This window comes from Homarus americanus, unplaced genomic scaffold (genome assembly GCF_018991925.1).
Source record: "Homarus americanus isolate GMGI-L3 unplaced genomic scaffold, GMGI_Hamer_2.0 scaffold57802, whole genome shotgun sequence".
Classification (NCBI taxonomy): domain Eukaryota; kingdom Metazoa; phylum Arthropoda; class Malacostraca; order Decapoda; family Nephropidae; genus Homarus; species Homarus americanus.
The window spans coordinates 1-18,628 of record NW_024712477.1 but is presented as its reverse complement, the minus strand read 5'-3'; the positions used below and the strand labels follow the sequence as shown (position 1 = coordinate 18,628).

At 38.2% G+C, this 18,628-nt stretch overlaps 1 long non-coding RNA gene across 1 annotated transcript; it reads left to right on the top strand.

Moving 5' to 3' along the window:
• The first annotated feature begins 4,830 nt into the window (after window positions 1-4,830).
• LOC121860454 lies at window positions 4,831-12,120 on the top strand. The gene is made up of 3 exons (XR_006087875.1): window positions 4,831-4,920; window positions 7,076-7,224; window positions 12,019-12,120. It is a non-coding gene; the product is annotated as an uncharacterized LOC121860454 (long non-coding RNA).
• Window positions 12,121-18,628: the final 6,508 nt, after the last annotated feature.

Sequence of the window (18,628 nt, the reverse complement as noted above, 5' to 3'; positions counted from 1 at the left end):
AAATAATCACCTAAAACAGATGACTCTCCAGATGGGAATCATCCATGTGATATGAAACCCAAAACAGGAAGTATCAGTTCTGAAAAAGATAAAGTTACCATTGAAATAAAAGTATTAAATTTAAAGTGACTTATTGTCTTCCACTTCCTATTGGTGTTCACTCTAATTCCTGTATAAGTTGGACCGGGTATCTAGTTTTCCTATCTGAGCTTCCTGGAAACAAATTATTTGAACAAAGAGCAATGTAAATATACTGTATTTCCATGCAAAATCCAACTTTAATTCTCAACAATACTTACAGGTATTTCATCCCCATGTACACCTAAGCTGTTTTCTATATACAATAATTTCTTTTACAATGTATTGTACAGTCTACTGCCAGGTATCTATAATTTTAAATCATTTTTATTGACAAATTGTCTGGAATATTAGCTACAGTCTTTTGTATCACTTGTAGATTTTGTACATGATATATTATATCTTGAGACCATCTCATCTCTACAGTTATAGCCAACCCCACTCATAGTAGTATGCTTATGACCAATTAATATATACTAATTCCAATAAATTGTGCCAAATCTCCATTCCTATTTATGTTACTTACAAACTATGTGAACAAATTGATAGATACAAGTACTATACAGTACTGTACAGTATCAGTATATTTATGGTATATAAAATCTCAAGTGTTACAAAACACTAACCCTGCACTTCAAAGCCACTGCAAATGCAGTACACCATACTGACAAATAATGTAGTCATGGGGGAACTAGAAATAACAGATTTAAGTATAAACCTACAGTTATATTTCAGAAAATGCTTTTATATTCTATAGCATCAAATTGTTACATTCACGGCTTTAATGATTTTGGTTAGTTCATACATATATACCCTGTATAAATAAATCTGATACCGTACAGTATCATCCTCCCAAATTATAAACTAAAAGTTAAACAAATGGTACCATGTCAACCAAAATTAGAAAAATTTAAAAATTTAGATGCTTCATACCGTTCAGTACAGTACTGTATTTAACATTTCCAGCCTATTCAGTACAGGATTTCTGTTTGGTTCAACAGATCCTTTCTTGTAACCTACAATATTCATTATAGACAGTAACTTTATGTACTCAGTATGTATATTGATTATACATTTGCCAGAATGATTGTCTAAGGCTGCAATATCCTTTTTTCTTTTCTTTTTTAATAACCTCCTACCAGGAGTCCATAACAAGCCTTCTGCAGTTTTAAGCAACTTTACTGAGGGCCTGTATTTAGCCGTCCTGCTTCAGGGAGGCTGGAAAGTTTCTACAATCATTTTAGGACTTTTCATCGGACTCTGAAATTTGGGGAGGCAATAAAATCCTAAACTAAGGTTAATCTTTACAATGCAGCAGCATTGATTTTGTAAGGCTTGGTAACTGTAGTGCACAGATTAGTATCTTCTAGGCATCAAAGCTTCATCTGACTAGATGACCCAGTGCAAAAAAACTGTCACCTACAGTTGCTTTAATCTGCAGGGGATTTGCAAAGTGCTTGATGTTCATGTTTACAATCAATTAAAAAAGTTACATCCACAGTATTAATATTTATTCCATTGCTTTGGTCATGCACTCTACTGTATTCTTTGCCACCCTTGGTGTGACTTAAATATGCCTAAGAATTGTAAAGAACACATTATGGATGTCTGTGATTGTTGTTCACAATTCTGCTGGCAAGCCAAAGGAAAATGTCACAGCTGACAAGGGAAATATAGTTAGTTATTTGCAGAAGATATAGTACTGTTCATACAATGCTCTGGATATGTAACTTTTTCAAAATGTTCTGTAAACATGAACCTTATGGGACTTTGTAAACATCCTGTACAGTATTCTGTATCCTGCATCAAACTCAATACTGTAAATCTGTTTTTGTTAAAAATTTTCGTGGGTCATAATTCTTCCATGGACACTCACTGTACAGTATTGCACTGTCAATACTACTACTATTTTTACTACTAATGGTGAAGTGATTTATTGCCAACCCGAAAGCACCATAGAAATGCTTTGCCAAATATGCATAACTTAATGAAAAACAAATTTCATGTCGTTATAGTACTACTGTATGATAAAATGTCAATTCAAGTTTAAAATCCACTTATTACAGATCAGTTTCATGTTCACTGATACCATTCTCAATGTAATCTAGGCTGGGTTGAAATAAGCTAAAAATCTTTGATTGTAAGTGATCCTTACATATGGTAGAATATATTAAATATACAAATGGTGTTAAGAAATACTCAACAAGATGTAGGCAATTATCATACTGATTGGGTATAATCTAACAGTTTTGTTTACTTGGCAGAATATATTAATATATAGTATTGTGAATAAAAAATAAATATACAGTCAACCCTCGCTTTACACGGTCCCACATTCCGCGTTTCCACGTTTACGCGGTACCCTGCCGAAACCGGAATGCTCACGTTCCGCGGTGCGTGTACCCCTTTACGCGGAGAGCGGCGCGAGCAGGGTGCGCACAAGGTCGCCCAGTCATCAAAACATTACCGAGTTCTCCACCCACCACAGCCGGCCCAAGTGAGTGATAGTGATAATTATAGTGAGGATATGGACTTATATGGACTTTGAGGGGTTTGACAAAGAGGCCCTGCAAGCCTTTGTGGTGGATAGTGATACAATTGATACAAGTGATACAGGTGAGGGCCAATAATCTGCCCTCTGCCTCGGAACCAACCCCCCATCCCCGTATGCCCAGCCATCTTTTCTACTAATGTAAGTGTTAAAAAACCTAATATTATTGATATTTCTCTTAATTATTAATTGTGTGTGCATACCATCATAAAATTAAGAAGTTATTTTTACTACAACGTAGGTATTGTGTCTGAAAAAGGTTTGGGGGTCGGCCCAGTCTCTATTTCAATTAATCCCATATGTTATGTTGTTCACTTTATGCGGGCCACCGTGGGTTGAATTAACCGCGTAAAGTGAGGGTTCACTGTACTGTACTAAAAAGTATAGTAAACAAGCTGTTCTTGTGTACTTCTAAACTGTGAAGCAAATGGAATAATGTCCACGAAATTTAAGCAGTTGTATGGGTTCCCAAACTATGTGACCTATTTATACTCAGCTGTTCTGGCGCTAAATAAATGTGTTTCATTTTAAGCCTTCGCATTTGATAAATCTAGAGTATTATTCATATACAGTATTTAAGTCAAGGTACCAAATTTCTGATCTATGTTAAGTGATCTGTAAGTTTGATTTGCTTACTCAAACAACATACTGTACAACATACGAGTACCGTACAGTATAGTATATATAGCTCTATCTTTTTTTATGAATTCATTTTCAAAGATAGAGATCACTCCACCTTTCCAAGTAAACCTTCCATTAGATCTTTATCTAGATATCAACTGTGAAGATGAATTACCAAAAAAGGTATGAAATATTTTGTAGAATATAATGCTGCAATATTTACTTTTGCATTTAATGTATACAACAAAATAAATTTATGAACCTAAATGTATATTTTTCTTCACAAACACCACAAAATCACTACACTACAGGCACTCCTCGGGTTACATAACAAACAGTTTACGCACTTCTCAGTCGAGTGCCCTTTCCTGGAGCTGGCTGATGCTCGCCCCACAAGGAGTCACAGCTCAAGGTTAAAGAAGCTGCAAGCTCAGAAAACTATGAGGGGTAACTTTCTCGGAATGAGAGTTGTGAACTCTTGGAACAATCTGCCAGAGTGTTGTGACGGCACCGAGTGAGATCTCTTTCAAAACCAGACTTGACAAGCACTGGAGCAGGTTCAGATACATTCAGGAGCCAGCTGCCCAGTATTTGCCAACAGTGGTACTCAAACTATCCAACCAGGAGCGAACTCATAACAATGGTTTTAAATTAGACAAATTTAGATTTAGGCACGAAATAGGTAAACATTGGTTTGGAAATAGAGTAGTGGGTGAATGGAACGAGTTACCAAACATCATCATTCACTCGAATATGCTCGATAGCGTCAAACATAGGTTGGATGGATATATGAGCAATAGGGGTTGGGTGTAAATGGGACTGGCTAGTATGGCCAATAGGCCCACTGCAGTTTCCTCCATTCATATGTTCCTATGTTCTAACAGACGTGACCGATCGCCCAAGCGGCTAACGAGCCGATCAGTGGTGAAGAGGATAAAAGCAAAAGTAAATTCGACATTGAGAACAATCTGAGATGTGTACAGCCAGTACACGCCTAATGCTTGCCAGCAATGCATAACAGAGACGTGACAGACAATTAAAAGATGTTGCTGGAAGCGTTAATGTGTTTGTAACTTAAACGGTAAATATTTTTTTTCAAACTTTTTTATTACTCATACCTTGAAAGTCAATATTTTCTGGCAGTTATATCTTTACAGACATTAAAGTGGGCCTGAACTGAGTGTCCTTGACAGCTATTACCTTTGTGTGACCGTACTTGTTTTGTTTAGCCTTTAATTATGGTTTAAAGCTGGCTGGCTGTGTTGACATGCAGAGTCCGGAAGCGTCAATGTGGCTTCGTAACGCCATGTACATGTTTAACAAAACGATTAAGAGATCTTTGATATTGGTATTTATATTGAAACAATTTATTTAGCCTGAGAAATACAGATACAGAGTGGATACTAATAATAATACTGACATGACTGAGCCAACTCTCTCAGTCACATCTCTGAAATGGAGAAAATAGTGATACACACTTTTTTTTATTAAATTAGCATTGGTATGATGCACAATGTGAAATATCATCCTATAATGCATAAGACTCTGGAAAATATATCCATCTTTTATGATAAATGAGAAGAATATGGCGTTACGAAGCCATATTGACGCTTCCGGACTCTGCATGTCAACACAGCAGGAGGCAGATGTGTACAGCACCTCAGCCCCAGGTATGGATACTCCACTGAGTAGTACTTTCATTTTTATCCTTTTCGCCACTGATCGGCTCGTTAGCCGCTTTGGCGGTCAGTCACGTCACTGTTAGCAAGTACTGGGCATGAACAGGCTCCAGGATGTATCTGTACCTGCGCCAGTGTTGGTCAAGTCTGGTCTTGAAGAGCTCACACTCGATGCTGTCACAACACTCTCTGGCAGATTGATTCAAGGGTTTACAAATCTCATTCTGAAAAGGTTTGCCCTCACAGTTTTCTGGACTTATGCCCTCTTCAACCTATGACCCCTTGTGAGGGGTGCTAGACAAATCGTACCCATGAGAACATGTCAAGTCGTACCCAATTACAATTTAACTCATACCCAATTTACGAGACAGTTCGTACCCATATATATATATATATATATATATATATATATATATATATATATATATATATATATATATATATATATATATATATATATATATATATATATATATATCTACCAATTTATTTCCATTATCTACCAATATCAATCTATCAGTTTTATCTATATTTGTCAATCTATTTATCAATACAAGTATTGTACAGTAATTGTCAGTCTGTCAATCTATGAACTGTATGTCTATGCTTATGGCTTACCAATATCTGTCAATATCTATTTATTTTTAGATAATGTACTTAAAGATGATTTAAAACTTGCAGGCACAGCGTAATTGACTTTTTAAATATTCTAATTATCTTTAATTATTTCAAAGGTCATTAATTAACACTAATTACTTGAATTTTTAACTGTGGACCCAGATCCTTATTCATCATCTAAAGTACAGTGGTCCCTCGGTTAACGAGCGCTTCGGTTAACGAGCGCTTCGGTTAACGAGATTTCGGTTAACGATTTACCTTCTATAAGATTCTTAACTTCGGTTAACGAGCAATCCCTCGATTAACGAGTTTTTTACGAGCCCACTTCAACATGTTTTCGCTTGCATTTGGCGGTCCACCAGCTGTAGTATTAGTCCGCCAATACAGTAATCAGTTTTAGGGCTTAAATTCCTTACTATTTTAGTAAATATCAAGAAGTTTATACTATTCAATAATTTTAAGAGTTTAATATTAACTTTTTTATTCATTTTAACAATTATTGAACATAATTGAAGGTAAAAAAACTAGTTTCTGGCGTGCCATCCAGCCTGTTAACACACCAGACAGGCGTTAGTCTCTCTCTGTTTTCAGTGGAGGTAACATCTTGCTTGAAACTCTCTTCAACTAAAGGCTTTTTTTCTGTGTTTCCAAACAAATTATTGGTCATTTTGAAATATATTTTACATATTGACAATATATAATGCAGTGCAGTGTTGATTTAAAGAAAATAATCTTGAATTACACCAGGAGAGCTAAAATTTTATGGGTGAAATGGCACCATGGGGTGACTTCTCTTCCACCCCAATGCCTTCTCTTCTTCCTTCTCCTCCACCCCCATTCTAATTCCCATCATCATCATCCAGGAGCCTTCTACATACACACCTCAAAGTAAGTGTACTTTTCTACCTTTTTTGTTGAATTTAGGCAATTTTCGGTGAGCTGGAACCAATTACCCAAAAGCCCATTGAAACAATGGTTTCGGTTAACGAGTTTTCGGTTAACGAGCAACCTGCTGGAACGGATTGTGCTCGTTAACCGAGGGACCACTGTAGTACCTTTGTGTAGTTTTATATTATTTTTTCTTTATTGATAAGCCACATCTTTTCTATAGAGTGGAATAAGAGTTAAGGAAGTCTGTTTTTCTGAGACATGAATTTGTTAAGTCAGCCTGTAGCACTGTGCATTGTAGGATTTATTGGGGGATCCCAAGAGTGAGTTTCAACTACAGTAATGGGAAAACTTGTTAATCTGTCACCTCTCAATCCACGTAGGTGACGGATAACTGGGATTTTACAGTATATCTACCTGTCTAAACGACTGTATAAATGTACCACTAATTTAGCTGGGAATAATAAGGCAAAAATGACAGACTTTGTCAAGCATGCAAGGTTTACAGTCCCAAGAAAGTTCACATAAACCAAACTTGAGTAAAACAAACAACTACTGTACTGAATGACTATTAATTTATGGACATATTTTTATCATAAACTGTTGTGTATATTAAATGTTTTTTGTTTGTTTGTTACAGATGAGTTAAAGACCCTTGGGATGTTGAGCAGCACCATTACAATTGAAAATGATACCTGCAAACTTACAAACAGCTGCCATTGTAGAACTTAATTCCAATGAACGCTATAACACCACCACCACTCCCACAGCACCACCACATATGGCAAGGTAAACTAAAGGAGTCATTTGTCCATCTGTCTGTCTTCCATTTATATCTTTCTATCCACTTAACTGTTTATGTATGTTTGTTTCTCTGCCTTTCAGCATATCTATCAATACCTAACTCAGTCTGATTTATCTACTGTATATCTGTCAATCTATTTATCTAAACAAGTATTGGTAAATTTACATTTTCAACCAATATGGCTCTTGAGTTGAGCAATGTTATCATAACTGTTAATCTAATATGTTGAATAGCAGAACGATAGAAATAATGTAAGAAATTTAGTTAGGGAGTTATATATATTTTACATTTAATTTAGGTTATGTTTAGTTAAAGTAATATTTAATAGTTACCTGAAATAATAGTCTTGTGCGAGTCTACATGCCTTTGTCTGCGCACGCATCCAACCAGCTGCAGTTGAATGTCAAATTACCTGCCATCGTCAGTTCCTTAATGATCCTGACCAGAGAAACACAACCTTCAGTAAAAACTGGTGATCATGGAGGGGCTCACCAACTAAACCCACCATTAATTCCTGACCTCCATCCACATCAGCAAATCTTGAGTATCAATTTATGTTGTAGGATACCCTAACTTTATGCTTTGTACGTACGGTGATATCTCCGTTAGCCTGAACAATTCATGAAGAGCACTTATGGAAATGAGACATTTTTGGGTAACAAGACGACTCTCAAAGCCGGAAAAACATTCCTCATCCCCGGAATCTTCCGGAATTTTCTGGGTCAAGGAAAAATTTTATTGGAAGTTCCAGAAATTGCCCATTACATTATCTCATGAACCTGGAAAAATAACCCCCATCCCAGTAATTTTCCGGGTACCGGAAAATTTTTGTTGGAATTTCCGGAAAATGCGCCTGATTTTCATCTTTCAAGTCCAGAAAAAACTCCCCCATCCCCAGAATTTTCCAGGTATAAGGAAAAATTTCTTAGATTTTCCCGGAAAATGTGCCCCTTGGAAAATCATTCCCAAAGCCGGAATTTTCTGGAAAATTCCGTCTTTGGGAACGATTTTCCGAGAAAATTTCAATTACGCAATTGGAGAGTTCCGAGTTTGAGGGATTCTTGCTAACGGAGATATTACTGTAGTTTGACGTAATATAAACTCCGACATTTGCCACTTCAGGTAATCACCCATTTTGAGTGTTTATTTAATGCGTATAACGTGATATAAAATATTTCTTGTCCTGATATCAACCAATTCAGGACAAATGTGTTTTTACAATGGTTTAGACAATTTTTTTCAATGAATTTTCCCACATAAATAGCTTATATATATATATCAGGGGATCCAGGGGGGGGGGGGGTGGAGCTCCTGGTTAGGAGGTTAGGTTAGATAATTTTAGGTCATTTGCGAGGGAAACATTATAGAAGAAAAGTGTCTTAAAATTGTCTAAATCAGGGGTTTCAAGTAATTTCTAGTGCGATCACATCTAGTGCTGTCGCTTTTCCAGTGCGACCCTAAGTCATTTCATTAAATATAAAGATTCGTAGAATAAATACAGTGACCCCTCCTTTAGCGAACTCAATCCGTTCCAGAAGGTCGTTCGTTAACCGAAAAGTTCGTTAACTGAAACCATTGTTTCAATGGGTTTTTGGGTAATTGGTTCCAGCTCACCGAAAATTTCCTAAATTCAACAAAAATGGTAGAAAAGTTCACTTACTTTGAGGTGTGCATGTAGAAGGCTCCTAGATGATGATGATGATGATGGGATTTAGAATGGGGGTGGAGGAGAAGGAAGAAGAGAAGGCATTGGGGTGGAAGAGAAGTCATCCCATGGCACCATTTCACCCATAAAATTTTAGCTCTCTTGGTGTAATTGTCAATATGTAAAATATATTTCAAAATGACCAATAATTTGTTTGGAAACACAGAAAAAAAGCGTTTAGTTGAAGAGAGTCTCAAGCAAGATGTTACCTCCAGTGAAAACAGAGAGAGACTAACTCCTGTTTGCTGTGTTAAGAGGCTGGATGCCGCGCATTAAACTAGTCACTTTACCTTCAATTATGTTCAATAATTGTTAAAATGACTAAAAAATTTAATATTAAACTTTTAAAATTATTGAATAGTATAAACTTCTTGATATTTACTAAAATAGTAAGGAATTTAAGCCCTAGAACCGATTAATGTATTGGCGGACTGATACTACAGCTGGTTGCCCGGTCAGTGCAAGCGAAAACATGTTGAGGTCGGTCCGTAAGAACTTCGTTAACCGAATTGAAGATCCTTATGGAAGGCAGTTCGTTAATCGAAATTACATTAACCGAGGTGTTTGTTAAAAGAGGGGTCACTGTACGTAGATATTTTTACACGTACAGTACAGTATTTAACTGTAAAAACAAATCGATAAAATATATTACATAACTGAGAAGTGTAAAAGTAAATACTGGCAGTAACAGGTTACAACTCTGTCATGATTATATCATCATTTAGTGGTCTATACCTGAGGGTATAATTACAGTACTGTACATGGTTAGACAACATAACAGACAGTTTTCATAGTTACAACTCTCTCATAATTAATGTAACATGCGTGCATTATCATTTAATTAATCTTAATACATGTTACCCGGTACACCAGTCATAATTAATGTAACGTGTGCATTATCATTTAATTTATCTTAATACACTTTATCTCAAGGTATTCGTTAAAGGTTGTTAAATCTTCACACCAATTATGATTAACTCTGCATTTGTCCCTCAACTGTGAATGATTGTACCAAAGGAAAAATAAAAATAAGTATAAAAACAAAAATGTATTAACAATAATAAATTAAGAATAGTGGCAGCATATTAAGGAGACCATGCAAAATATGAATCATGGCTGTTAGAGGTGGGGCCTGGTGTCACTTGGCGACTCGGGCCAACTGGACTTCATGTACTCAGGGCTACACTGGAAGCCTCATCCATCATCGAGGGTGTGAGCACTACGTTGAAAAGTTGCTGTAGTGGGCTACTGGCACACACACATCCTAGCGAGGTAACAAGCTATACCAGCTAGCTAGATTGCTAGCAGCAGGTCACACAGGTCATCACACCACTTCACTGCAGCAGCTCTGCCACTCCTTACATAAAAAGAGAGTGGACAAGTGCCAGCGGCGAGGCAGCTCTCGGCTAATTGACGCTGCCTGCTTTGCCGGCCTCTCACAACAGCTCGTGTAAAATGTATACCTAGTTTCTAACTGAAGCAAGATGTGAAACAATACAGGGTAATTCATTCACACGTTACATATCATAATTCATGTAACATGTGTGCATTATCATTTAATAAATTTAATGTTAACTGGGGGTATAATTATGTGGTTAAACAATATACGTTACAACTGTGTACGTCATCATTTGATCAGTTTTCTTAACCTGGTGATATATGAGGTTAAGCAACATAGCACACAATTTTCTAAATAGAAGTTTGATGATAAATGGCTACGATAATCGTTGTTTATACCAGAACATTGATAGCTAGATTTTCAACAGCTGAATGTTTTTGATAAAGTAATCCTAAACTTTGCTATGTCACCATAGATGTCAAAATTTACCCTTGCTTCGTTGTCAGCCTGTAATTCTAACATTTTGAACGCAAAAGATTCAGTAAGCAACTCATTGAAATTTGCTGCCATTTTCTGTGCTCATCCGTGGGAAGTAGAGAGAACTGTGCTGAGAACAGTTAAAAGGTATACAGTACGTACAGTAGACCCTTCCCATTCGCAGGTTTGCGATTTCGACGATTCGCGGTAAGCAGATGGTGACTGCTGGCTAGCTTGCAAGCTTTTTCCTGCAGCACAACGAGTCACTTCACGCAGCATCTCGTGTTGTACTCTCAAAACTTTAGTGTTTCTGTGTGAAATGGCCACTAAAAGACTGCTTAGTGTCAGTGCTAAGGATGCTAGTGGAGTGAAATGTAAAAGGCAGAAGTCAGTGATGACCCTGACCAAGAAATTTTAATTATAAGACAAGTTAAAGGAGGGGATGAGTGGTGCCGCGGCTGGTTGGTTGTTTGGTATAGGTATACAGTAGTGCACTAAGGTAGTATAAGTTGCTATTCGTTGTTTTGCCTATTTGTGCCATTCCTTGGAACCTATCCCTCGTGAATAACAAGGGTTTACTGTATATAGGAGTGTGGAACTTGTGTTATGTCACAGGGCAAGGAGAGTACAGTAATTGCGTTAATCCCTTGACCATAATTTATGGTCCTCACTTAACGATGCAGCACCTGTTGGCCTTGTCCTTCAGTCCTTGATACTTGGATTAAAAAAATAAAAGAAATGACATGTGACTGCTGCAAGACCCAGGTGATCCCATGACCTCTATGTGACCCCATATTTGGGAGCTGCTGGTCTAAACCATCAGAAAAACACATTGCTCAACTCGAGAGCCATGTTGGTTGAAATGCAAATTTACCTAAGAATTTGTCTTTGTCAATTTGTATACAGTACAATACAGTATATCTATCTATCTATCTATCTATCTAACTTATCTATATCTGTCAGTATCTATTTTTATATTTTCATCTCTCTCTATGTCCATCTATCACCCAGTCTATTTATATTTACCTGTCTATCTGTCTTAACTACTGTATTAATGTACCACTAATTTAGCTGTGAATATTATGGCAAAAATGACAGACTTTGTCAAGAATGCAAGGTTTACAGTCTCAAAAAAGTTCACATAAACCAAACTTGCATAAAACAGACAACTTCTGTACTGAATGACTATTATTTTATGGACATATTTTTATCATAAACTGTTGTATATATTAAATGTTTTTTGTTTGTTTGTTACAGAGGAGTTAATGACTAAACCTGAGAAATTAACTGGAGCATGGAGACACTGCTGTTACAGGTGTGTTTTTGTCTGTCTGTCTGTCTGATTTTCTCTATTCTGTATCTTTCTATATCTCAATTTTTCTAGGTATGTCTATCTTTATGTTTCTGTATCTTTCTATCAGTCTCTCAATACCTGTATGTCAGTCAGTCTGTTTGTTTGATATCTATATCATCTGTCAGACTGTCTTTATATATACAAGTATCTGCTTTATCTATATCTATGCTATCAGTAAGAAAGATATTGGCAGTGAGTGAGGAAGGTGGGTACACAAGAGGTACAGTGAGTGAGGAAGGTGGGTACACAAGAGGTACAATGAGTGAGGAAGGTGGGTACATAAGAGGTGCAGTGGAGTAGGTGGCAGACTGCAGGATGTTGCTGACTGTAAGTGTTGTGTATGTGCAGGTAAATATGTGTCTACGGCAAGACTGAAGAAACTCAACACTGAAGATTATCCTTGGACTGTGCGGATGAGTACTGCTGGCTGGGTGACCTGATCAGGACTGGAAGGGGTGCTGAAGTCTGCTGTGTTGTGAGTCATGGATGAGTTCTGCTGCCTGGGTGACATGATCAGTGCTGGAGAGGGTGCTGAAGGCTGCTGTGTTGTGAGTCATGGATGAGTTCTGCTGCTTGGGTGACATGATCAGTGCTGGAGGGGGTACTGAAGGTTGCTGTGTTGTGAGTCATGGATGAGTTCTGCTGCCTGGGTGACATGATCAGTGTTGGAGAGGGTGCTGAAGGCTGCTGTGTTGTGAGTCATGGAATGGGTTCTGCTGCCTGGGTGACATGATCAGTACTGGAGAGGGTGCTGAAGGCTGCTGTGTTGTGAGTCATGGATGAGTTCTGCTGCCTGGGTGACATGATCAGTGCTGGAGAGGGTGCTGAAGGCTGCTGTGTTGTGAGTCATGGATGAGTTCTGCTGCCTGGGTGACATGATCAGTGTTGGAGAGGGTGATGAAGGCTGCTGTGTTGTGAGTCATGGAATGGGTTCTGCTGCCTGGGTGACATGATCAGTGGTGGATGGGGTGCTGAAGGTTGCTGTGTTGTGAGTCATGGATGAGTTCTGCTGCCTGGGTGACAATGGATGGAGGAGGTTTTGGGAATTCTTGTCTTTATTGTCAGCATGGGGACTTTCCCATCACATGAAAGTAAGAATGTATACAACTGGTGTGAGAAGTGTGGTGTTATATATCCGTGAAACATGGGCAGTTAAAGAGGATGACATATGCAGTCTTGAGTGAGCTGAAATGAGAATGGTGAGGTGGATGTGTACTGTGACGCTGAAAGATGAGAATCGCCGTTCAGAGCTAAGAGGGCGGCTGAGTATTGAGAGTATCGGCCAAGATTTACGTATAAGTAGACCGAGATCGGGAGTGTGGGGAGAATGGATGAGACCAGCTGGGTTAAGTGGTGCATGAGTCTAAATGTGGTGAGGAGGAGAGCCAGTGGTAGGTGGCCAAGAATGACATGGGGAGAGATTGTAAGAAATGATCTTAGAACCTGACAAGACAGACTGCAGGAGAATGGCTGTATGATTTGGGTGGTGATGATGATTTTGTTCTTGCATTCTATCTAAGTTTCAGGCTATCTATCTATCTATCTGTCTATCTATCTATACTACTGTACTGTATTTCTCACCATATTAAAGGCAACCACAGATATAGCATGAAAGGTTTATAGTCTCAAGAAAGTTCACCTAAACTAAACTTTCATAAAAGGAACAAATATTTAAATGACAAAAATTGCAATGTGTTCCATAACCTGTATAGTACAGTTGACCCTCACCAACCGAGGATTTCCCATCCAGGGATTCCGGATATTCGTGGTTTTTACTCTACAAACCATTTTACACATCCACGGCATTGAATTTGGAGAAGTGTGGCGTCTTTATCCCCTTGCGGTCTAATGTATTCCTCCGTAAATGTGAGGAACGAATAAAAATAATAATAATAAATAAGAGGAAGGAAAAAATACTGCATGCCATTTGACAACTGTTTCACTGAAGATGTGGGAGACAGGCATGTGCTCCCCCCTCGTGGGCTGACTCCTGCCGACGTAATAAAAGTTTATTGTGTGTTTTTTTACCTTTTGATAATCATTTTTTGACTAAGTCTAAGAAAGCTTGTGTGTGCATGTAACTGCTAAAAAAGTGAATAAAACTACATATATCTACCCAAAACTACGAGTTGAAAAATAACAATAACACAGCTTGGCCTGGTGTATATGTATACAGTTACATATATATGATGTAGGGTGAATTATGGAGACATTTGTTAGGTTGAAAATATGTCTTATATGGTGGGAAATATGGTATATCTCTCTACATCTTTCTGTCCATCTGTCTACAGTATATCTCTTAAATGTACTGTAGACAGAACTACTGTACTAACCATGATAGACAGTTGACAATGCATGTGATTAATACCTGGAATACAAATATTTGCAGGAAAATGTCCAATATATTCAGCAACTAGACCACTTTAGAACCAAGAAAATATTGTTTATTGTTTTTATACCAAAACACTGGTGATTGTCTCTCAGATATATCAGGAGTTGTATATCTTTTGTGCTGCATTACTGTGTCCTGGGTTCATTCCCCAGCCTGGTACAGATGTTACCCTCACTACCAAACATGGCAGGTTTTCTCCAGGTACAATACTACAGTTTCCTCCCATACTGTACAGTATTAACAGACCAACTGCCCAAACGGCTCATTACTGGTAATTACGATGTCGCTACGTTAAATTATACAAAGTTAGAATCCTAATTTAATGTTGACTCGGCCATAGTGAGCTTCTATGCCACTGATGAATGAGTCTTGATCACACACAACTATAAGGCGGCCTTCTCTTGCCACTCCATCTTCCCTCTGGCCTTTATTGTGGAAAAGCCAAGAATTATTATTGTGTGAGGATGTAGTGGATCTCTGAGGTAACAATGATAAATATTTTGGTGTTAAGTCGGTACTGTGCAGGTCTGACCCACCACTACTGCAGGGAGTGAAGACCTTCCTTAAAAGGTTTAACTTGGCAGTGTTCACAAGGTCACAACACAGACGTCCTCAATGGCACTTGATGGTTTATAACAAAGCCATTTTTTATTATACTAACTTTTGTCCTTGATGATGTGGTTCAGCCATTATCAGATGCAGGTCAGGAACACAAAGGACTGTTCCTCTATAATGCTCACTGAGTAAATAAGGATGGATTACATTCTTAACTCTCAAATGGCAGCCATCACCTGCAGAAGTTAGCTGTAGGGATGGTAGTCATCACCTGCAGAAGTTAACTGTAGGGATGGTAGTCATCACCTGCAGAACTTAGCTGTAGGGATGGCAGGGAGGGATGATCATTAACTAAGTGATAAAGAAGGTACCTGTAGCGGCATTGTCTATATACATGGTGAACTGTATACCTGTGTTGTCTATATACATGGTGAACTGTATACCTGTGTTGTGTGTATACATGGTGAACTGTATACCTGTGTTGTCTATATACATGGTGAACTGTATACCTGTGTTGTCTATATACATGGTGAACTGTATACCTGTGTTGTCTATATTGTATTAGCTGAGGTGAGATACCAAACTATCTCACTTGTTAACGAGTGTAGGTTAGTCACTGGTACCTTTGATGCAGCTGAGTGAGATATCTGGTCATCTCACGTCATGTCACCTTTGATGCAGCTGAGTGAGATATATGGTTATCTCATGTCATGTCACCTTTGATGCAGCTGAGTGAGATATATGGTCATCTCATGTCATGTCACCTTTGATGCAGCTGAGTGAGATATCGGGTCATCTCACGTCATGTCACCTTTGATGCAGCTGAGTGAGATATCAGGTCATCTCACGTCATGTCACCTTTGATACAGCTGAGTAAGATATCGGGTCATCCCATGTCATGTCACCTTTGATACAGTCGTTGATAGTTTAAATCGTCACAGCTGTCCTGGGTTGTACTTGTAATTATCTTGGCTTGAAAGTTAAACAAGACACACAGGTACTGTTCTCTTCACTCGTTGTTCCTTGGTTTAATGTAACCACACGTGCTGATTTAATAGTTATATTGGGTAGTAATGTCTGTACAATTATTTTGTATTGACAGACTAATGAGCATTAGCTATTGGCTTGTAATTAGCTGATATAATTAGAGAGAGGTACAGCCCGGAGAGCTGGTCTCACTTTAGGGCATCGTGTCGGGCTGTGAACTGGGCTGAACTCTCTTGAGTCTGGTGACTGGACAGTAACCACACTTCAACAGGTCATTAACTAAACAGCCTACCACACACTGAGGGTTGAGTCTGTAGTTTAATGGGCTGTACACCCTAGGAGGTGTGACAGAAGAAATGTTTATGGGCTGTAAACCCTAGGAGGTGTGACAGATCAAATGTTTATGGGTTGTACACCCTAGGAGGTGTGACAGAACAAATGTTTATGGGCTGTACACCCTAGGAGGTGTGACAGAAGAAATGTTTATGGGCTGTACACCCTAGGAGGTGTGACATCAAATGTTTATGGGCTGTACACCCTAGGAGGTATGACAGATCAAATGTTTATGGGCTGTACACCCTAGGAGATGTGACAGAACAAATGTTTATGGGCTGTACACCCTAGGAGGTGTGACAGAACAAATGTTTATGGGCTGTGCACCCTAGGAGGTGTGACAGAACAAATGTTTATGGGCTGTACACCCTAGGAGGTGTGACAGAACAAATGTTTATGGGCTGTACACCCTAGGAGGTGTGACAGAACACATGTTTATGGGCTGTACACACTAGGAGGTGTGACAGAACACATGTTTATGGGCTGTACACCCTAGGAGGTGTGACAGAACAAATGTTTATGGGCTGTACACCCTAGGAGGTGTGACAGAACACATGTTTATGGGCTGTACACACTAGGAGGTGTGACAGAACACATGTTTACGGGCTGTACACCCTAGGAGGTGTGACAGAACAAATGTTTATGGGCTGTACACCCTAGGAGGTGTGACAGAACAAATCCTTATGTAGCTGTATGCTCAATAGTCTGGGTGATAGAATGTATATAATGAATATATGTCCTGAGCTCATATTTATATAATATTAATGTGACAGAGGCTAATACAATATACTGAACTGTATACCTATACAGTATTGTCTATATACATGGTGAACTGTATACCTGTATTGGCTATATACATGCTGAACTGTATACCTACATTGTCTATATGCAGGTTGAACCAATTGTAAACTTATGTGATAAGTTTACATAATAATTATATATCTATCTGTCTAAAGTGGTCGAGTGTATGTAAATATTTTGAGCTTTTCCCTGATAATGTTGTTTCATCACAGGTGTTACTCTGTTGTAGTGTGAGGTGGAGGTCAATATTAAACTGAGGTGTTTAGCTGTGGCTCTGGAAGATTGACAATTTGTCTTATTTTAATTATAAACCAGAACACCTTTATTTATCACTGTTTATCCAGGTATAATTTGGCTAAATTTATCTTAAATTTACCTGGACTTAGAATGCCATCACAATATGATTTGAAATTAAAGAACAAAATTATATCCTTTTGTGTTTTTAAGGACTTTAGAATTAATAAGATTTAGTGAGACTGTTGAACCATTCAGGTACTTTACATATATTTACCATTTAGGTTAAACTAAACCGTAAATACATTTTATTGTTCGTTAAGGAATTCTATCTCATTAGTTCGGTGTCATTTAATGTTGCCGTAAAATCTGTTGAGTGACTTAAGCGGCAGTTATTCTGTTATAGTCATGCCAGTTAATGTTGTTTTAAGAGATACAGTTTATTGTGTAGTGATCTCCGTTTAAACAAACTATTTTTATTGTCCAAATTTATCGCGCTGGGATATGAAGGTGTGCGTGGTGGGAAAGGCTTTGGAATAAGGAATACTGAAGGTGAAAGAACACTTGAGTTTGGGGATGGAATGTAACATGTGTTTAAGAATAGGGCAAGTAGGCTGACCATGTAGGCCTAAGGCAGGTGGCACAGAAACCCAGATTGGCTACATTTTGGTCAGGAAATTAGAACAGGTTGCTTGTGTGTGTGTGTGTGTGTGTTACTTAAAGATGGAGGGAGATTAAGAAGGTGGATGCTCCAAGAAAGAGAGTGTGGGAATTGTGAAGGAACTGAATGTAAATGAAGCATTTTCTTGTGAGTTGAGAGGCTAGGAAACAGCCAGTGAGGGGCAGTGTACCAAGACGCTGGGCCATAATGAAAGATGTTCCGTTGAGTGTGGTTGATGACGGGAATGATGAAGTGGAGAGAGAGATAAAAAGAGAAAAGAAGATTGTGTGAGACGTGGATTATGGTTAGCAACAGAGAGAAGTACAGTACCTGGAGGCTAAACTGAGATGGTTCAGGAGAGAAAGGAGGAAACTAACTGTGTCAAGAGATACAGGAATTAGAGGTAGGCAATGAATGACATGAGGACAGGTTGTAAAGAAATGTTGGTGCTGTTATAGTAACTGAGTATATTTCTTGCTTGGAACAATATGAACAAACTGAACAGAAAACAAATGAATAATTGAACACAAAAAATTGAGAAATTGTCAAA